This window comes from Chenopodium album, chromosome 13 (assembly GCF_948465745.1).
Source record: "Chenopodium album chromosome 13, dcCheAlbu1.1, whole genome shotgun sequence".
Lineage (NCBI taxonomy): Eukaryota > Viridiplantae > Streptophyta > Magnoliopsida > Caryophyllales > Amaranthaceae > Chenopodium > Chenopodium album.
The window spans coordinates 46,424,640-46,431,257 of record NC_137846.1 but is presented as its reverse complement, the minus strand read 5'-3'; the positions used below and the strand labels follow the sequence as shown (position 1 = coordinate 46,431,257).

Below are 6,618 nucleotides of genomic sequence, written 5' to 3'. Positions count from 1 at the left end.
GAAATGAGAAGGAAAATTGCATCATTTGAGCAAGATGCCGATGAAAGTCTTGGTGAAGCATGGGAGAGATTCAAGGAGTTGGTACAAGCATGTCCCCACCATGAGTACAATCAAGGGTTGCTCATGCGGTTTTTCTACGACGGATTGGAGCCCATGTCAAGAGCCAATTTGGATGCAAGGGCGGGTGGTCAATTAATCAAGATCCCTCAAAATCAAGTTGAAGCCACGATAGAAGAGGTACGAAGAATTACTCTTGGGGGGGCCGAAGAAGAAACGCTCCAAAGAGAGGTGGTATTTACGAATTGGAGAAAGTTGATCAATTACAACATCAAATTGATCAACTAACAAAAGGGCTTTACAAATTGAACACGAGTGTGAATGCAAGTTCAAGTGGTGGAGCAAGCTCTTCTCAAGTTAACTCTTTCTCTTGTCAAAATTGTGGAGGAACGAACCATGATACATCCTATTGTGGAGGTTTAAGCCCCGAACATGTAGCGGCATACAACACAAGGCAAGAGGGATTTAGAGGAAGTGGCGGTGGAGTAGCTTGGAGACAACCACCACCCGGGTTTGTACCTCAACCTCAAAAATGGAACCAACAAGCTCAACTTTCCTATAACTCCAACCCTCAATATCAAAATCCACCTCCATCTCAACCCCAAAACCCAAGAGGAAGCTATCCAAGGAACAACCAATACAACAATCAAACCCAAGCACCTCAAAGAAATCATCAAGAACAAGCACCTCAAGCGGATCTAACTCAAACTAAACTCCTCCAAGCCATGCATGCGCAAATGAAACCTTTTGGGCAACAAATGCAAGAGATAAGATCTCACAACAAGATGGTTGATTCACAACTAGCTGAATTGGCCGAGAGAACTCCTTTCAATTCACCATCCACTCTACCCGAACAACCACAACCTAACCCATCTCACAATCCAAAACCCGATACATGCAAGGCGATCACATTGAGGTCGGGAACTTCCTATGAAGGGCCAAATGAAGGGGATAGTGAGGAAAAGAAGGGAGGAGAGTAGAGTGTGAATGAAAACAAGGGAGGTGAGAAAGAAAAGGGTGATGAGATAGAAGGAGGTTCGGAGAAGAAGAAGCTTGACAATGAGAAGACAACTTCAATTCCTAGTAAGGCTAGGAATCTTGATGGACCGGTTCCTTTTCCCGGTCGGCTTGCGGAGAGGAAGTGGGATGACAAGTTCACAAAATTTCTTAGTGTCATGAAGAATTTGCATATCAACCTCCCTTTTCTTGAAGTTGTGACACAAATGCCATCTTACTCCAAGTTCCTCAAAGATATTCTCACCAACAAGAGGAAGCTCAATGATGAGCTTATCACCCTTCCACATCAAGTGAGTGCTCTTGTCCAACATAAGATGCCCAAGAAGGAAAAAGACCCAGGAAGTTTCACTTTGCTGGTGAAAATTGGGAACATGGAAGCTAGGGGCGCCTTAGCCGATATTGGAGCAAGTGTTAGTTTAATCCCTCTATCCATTGCTCAAAAACTCAATATAGAGATGATCCCTAAAAGGAAGACAATTCAATTGGCCGATCGGTCGGCGAAATTACCTTGTGGAGAGCTTGAGGATGTTCCAATTCAAGTGGGACACATCTATGTGCCTTGTGACTTTGTAGTGATGGATATGGAGGAAGATGTTAACACTCCTTTGATTTTGGGACGTAAATCTCTTAAGACTTTGGGGGCGGTCATTAATTTCAAGAACAAAACCATCACACGTGAGGTGGCCGATGAAAAGATTGTCTTTGAGTTTTTTAAGTTGCTCAAGACCCCCATGGTAGAAAAATGCTATAGAGTTGATGTCGTGAATGAGGAGCTAGATCGTATGGGGAGGGTCGTGATGAGGCCTCAAGATCCAATGATAGAAGCCCTTACATGCAAGGAAGAGTTCCACTCTCAAGAGGCTAAAGAGTTTGTCATGGCAATGGAGGAATCCTCAAAGAAGGAAGTTGAACAACAAGTTGAGATCGAGCTTGAGTCCAAGGAGGAGAAATTGGAGGAGAGTTTTAAGCCTCCTCCCAAGGTAGAACTCAAGCCCCTTCCCCCTTCTTTGAAATATGCTTTTCTTGATAAGGAGGGAAAATACCCTATTATTGTCAATGCTACCCTAGATGATCTTAATTTGGAAAAACTTCTTGATGTTTTAAGAAAATATAGGGATGTGATAGGGTATAGCATTGATGATATCAAAGGTATTATCCCTTCTTTATGCATGCATCGTATTCATCTTGAAAATGATCATTCCACCTCCATTGAACCTCAAAGAAGGTTGAACCCCAAGCTTCAAGAGGTTGTCAAGAAAGAAATTTTGAAACTACGTGAGGCGGGCATCATCTATGCTATCTCCGATAGCAAATGGGTTAGCCCGGTTCATGTAGTTCCAAAGAAGGGTGGAATGACCATAATCAAGGATGAAAAGGGAGAGGAAATCTCCACCCGGACGGTGACCGGGTGGAGAATGTGCATTGATTATAGGAGATTGAACAAAAACACCAAGAAAGATCATTTTCCTCTCCCTTTCATGGACCAAATGCTTGAAAGGCTTTCTAACCATGCTTTCTTTTTTTTCTTGGATGGGTATTTCGGATTTTTCCAAATCCCTATCCATCCAAGTGATCAAGAGAAAACTACTTTCACATGTCCATATGGGACATTTGCATACCGAAGAATGCCATTCGGATTATGAAATGCTCCCTCTACTTTTCAAAGATGCATGACTTCCATTTTCTCTGAGATGCTTGAAAAAGAAATTAAAGTTTTCATGGATGATTTTAGTGTTGGTGGCTCGTCTTTTGACACTTGTCTTTTTAACCTTGAAAAAGTTTTGAAAAGGTGTCAAGAGATGATTTTGGTTTTAAATTGGGAAAAGTGCCATTTTATGGTCGAGGAGGGCATTGTCCTCGCCCATAAGGTTTCAAAAAATGGCATTGAGGTTGATCTAGCCAAGGTTTCGGTGATTGAAAAGTTGCCCCCTCCTACTTCCATCACGGGGGTACGGGCTTTTCTTGGGCATGCCGGTTTTTAACGGAGGTTTATCAAAGATTTTTCTTTAATCGCCAAACCTTTGACCGAATTATTCAAAAAAGAGGTTGTTTTTAGCTTCAATGAGGCTTGCCTTGAGGCGTTTTGTAAGCTCAAGGAAGCTCTCATTTCTTCTCCCGTTATGCAAGCTCCGGATTGGAACTTGACTTTTGAGCTAATGTGCGATGCTTGTGACTTTGCAGTAGGTGTCGTTCTTGGTCAAAAGAAACAAGGAAAATCATGTGTCATCTACTATGCAATTAGGACTCTAGATGAGGCTCAAAAGAATTACACAACAACGGAGAAAGAGATGTTAGCGGTCGGAGAACTATGTAGCGGATCATTTGTCTATGCTACCTTTTAAGAAAAAAGAGGATGTACCGATTAATGATGAGATAGGATTCGAGGCTCTCATGGCTTTGGTGTCAACTTCTACCCCTTGGTACGCGGATATAGCCAACTATCTTGCATGTGGAGTCGTTCCCCCGGAGTATTCTTCTCAACAAAATAAGAAGTTTTTCAAGGAAGTGAGAAGGTACTTTTGGAATGACCCATACCTATTCAAGCAATGTGGAGATGGCCTTTATCGGAAGTGTATTCCAGATCATGAAATTCAACGAGTTCTTGAGCATTGCCACTCACTACCATGTGGAGGACATGGTGGTGTTGACAAAACAGTGGCAAAAATCTCTCAATCTTTATTGTGGTGGCCGACGATGCATAGAGACGCCCACCAATTCGTTGCGCAATGTGATAGATGTCAAAGGAGCGGAGGCATTACCAAGAGGGACGAAAAGCCCCAACAAAGTGTTTTAGAAGTTGAACCCTTCGATGTTTGGGGGGGGTGGATTTTATGGGGCCTTTCGTTTCTTCTTGTGGGAATCTATATATCTTGGTAGCGGTCGATTATGTGAAGAAATGGATTGAAGCCATACCCTCACCTACCAATGATCACAAGGTTGTGCTTAAGCTTCTAAAGAAGATCATTTTTCCTAGGTTTGAAGTTCTGAGGGTGCTAATTAGTGATGGAGGCTCCCATTTTGCCAAAAAGCAATTTGAAGCTCTTCTCAAGAGGTATGGAGTTCATCATAAGGTTGGATTACCTTACCACCCTCAAACTCAAGGACAAGTGGAGGTCTCGAATCGTGAAATAAAAAATCTTCTTGAAAGGATGGTGAACAAATCAAGGAAAGACTGGTCTCTCAAACTTGATGACACACTATGGGCTCTTAGGACGGCGTACAAGACTCCAATCGGCACGACCCCCTATAGGTTGGTCTGTGGAAAGGCTTGTCACTTGCCGGTTGAGTTAGAATTCAAGGCTTGGTGGGCCATCAAAGAGCTTAATATGGATTTATCGTTGGCCGGTGAGAAGAGATTGCTTAAGCTCAATGAACTTGAAGAGCTTAGAGATGATGCTTATGAGAGCACAAGGTTATATAAGGAGAAGACCAAAAAGTGGCATGACCAACATATTCGAAACAAGAACTTTAAGGTTGGAGACAAGGTTTTGCTTTTCAACTCAAGGCTTCGTTTGTTTCCGGGTAAACTCAAATCAAAGTGGTCGGGTCCTTTTGTGATATCAAAGACTACTCCTTATGGCTCATTTGAGTTAGATGCGGATGGTATTAAGTTAATGGTTAATGGTCATCGTTTAAAGCATTACTTTTGCAAGGAAGAAGTTGGTATCATCGAATGTATAATGCTTGATCTTTTGGATCCCAAGCCTCCCACTTGAAGAATTTTTCTCATGGTCAAGCTAGTGACCTCATAAAGAAGCGCTTCTCGGGAGGCAACCCGAGTTTCTAACTCCTTTCTATGTATTTTTTTAAAATATTCCGATTTCACTTTCTTTTTTTTTTAATTTGAATTTGAATTTGATTCTTCCCCCTTTTGGTTGATAGGTGTTTGGATGATGAAGGAACAAGGATTTTCAATTTCGAAGATGTGAGGAGAAATAAATCGAATTTTACTCTGTGCGACCCTGTGCGCGACATCCGTGCAGGCGCGCAGGCACTGTTAGAACCCGCACAGATTTATTCACAAATTGGAGTTCGAGGCAGAAGGTTTGCGCGACCTCTGTGCGGGCGCGCAGGGAAGGTGTGCGGGCACGCACTCACTGTCAGAACCCGCACAGCTTAATTCAAAATTGGAGATTCAAGACAGAGAGTCCGCGCGACTTCTGTGCGGGCGCGCAGAGCTGAGAAAATCGGGTTTTAACCCTTTCTTCCCCATTTCGTCCTCATAATTTCGAAACCCATATTTCATGCTCTCTTCTCTCTCCTCACAAACTCAAACCCTAACCTTCAAATTTCACCCATTTCTCACAAATTCCATTGATTTTCCTTCAAATCCATCAAAAATTTTCACTCTATTCACAAATTCACCCACTTTCTCTCTCCAAAATACCAAAAAATCCTCCAATTTCATGGTTTGCAAGCTTCATTGAAGGTAGTGTTCTTGGAGGTTCTTAGTGGTGTTCAAGCTTCTACAAAGTGGTATAACTCTAAATTTTGCTATTTTATTACTTAATTTCACTTGTATATGCAAAATTTTTAGTTATTAAGCATGAATTAGCTTGAGTGAATTTCTTGTGATTTTGATTTTCTTTGTTAAGGATTTGTTGGTTATTAGTGTGAAATTTAGTGATTTTGGGACTTTGTTGTTAATATTATTGTTTTGGAAGCCATTTTCATGAAATTAAGTTGAGAAATTTGGTGTTAGTACTGATGATAATGCAACTACTTTCATGAGAATTGCTTACTATCATAATGTATTTTGATTGACTGCTTTGTTGTTGATTCTAGTTGTCTTGGGAGCTATATTTGTGTGGTTAGTTGTTAGTACTAACCCTTTTGCAGATTGTTAAGACTTGGGTTGCTGTTGTTATTTTCCAATTATTGGTTGAGTTCGAAGGGAGTTGTCCTTTTGGTTGGGTTGTTTGTGTTGCTTGAGAACATAATGAGCAAAAGGAAGAGCAGAAAGGAGCCCAGGTTAAGGGTTGAGGAACCGAGTACTCAACAAACTCAAGCTCAAGGACCAAATGTTCCCCTTAGATTGAGATTCTTGAACAAGGTCCATGCTACGTTCTTTAACGACCTTCACGGACGAAAGTTAAATCCCTCCAGACACTATGATCAACGCTCCATGAGAGCTTTGGGGATTGACGATGATATAAGGTCGCTCCTTGACAACTTAGGAATGAGTGAGTTCATCAAGCATCAATTCCGAACATATAAGGAACCCACCTTCAAATTCTTGGCCTCTTTTGAAAAGGAGCCTTATGGGAACGACTTCCAAATTTCCTTCCAACTGTTCAGCAACCAGCACACTATGACTCTTAGTGATCTTAATGTATTGTTGGATTTGAACCCCGAGGCGGACCTCCTTGCCCCTTCATTGAGCCTATTCCCTGAGTACGATGCATTTCGATGGTGGCAAACGATTACCGATTTTGAAGAGTTCAACACTAAGTATTCGGTGGCCAAGCATATTATCCACCCTGTGCTCCGTATTCTACACCGCATTCTGGGGTTTGCGGTGTTTAGCAAGCAGGACTTGAGTAA

General features: G+C 41.9%; 1 non-coding gene across 1 annotated transcript; it reads right to left on the bottom strand.

The window, feature by feature from the left end:
* On the bottom strand, positions 1-108 carry LOC145577121 (small nucleolar RNA R71). Its single transcript, XR_014098610.1, has one exon. It is a non-coding gene; the product is annotated as a small nucleolar RNA R71 (small nucleolar RNA).
* Positions 109-6,618: the final 6,510 nt, after the last annotated feature.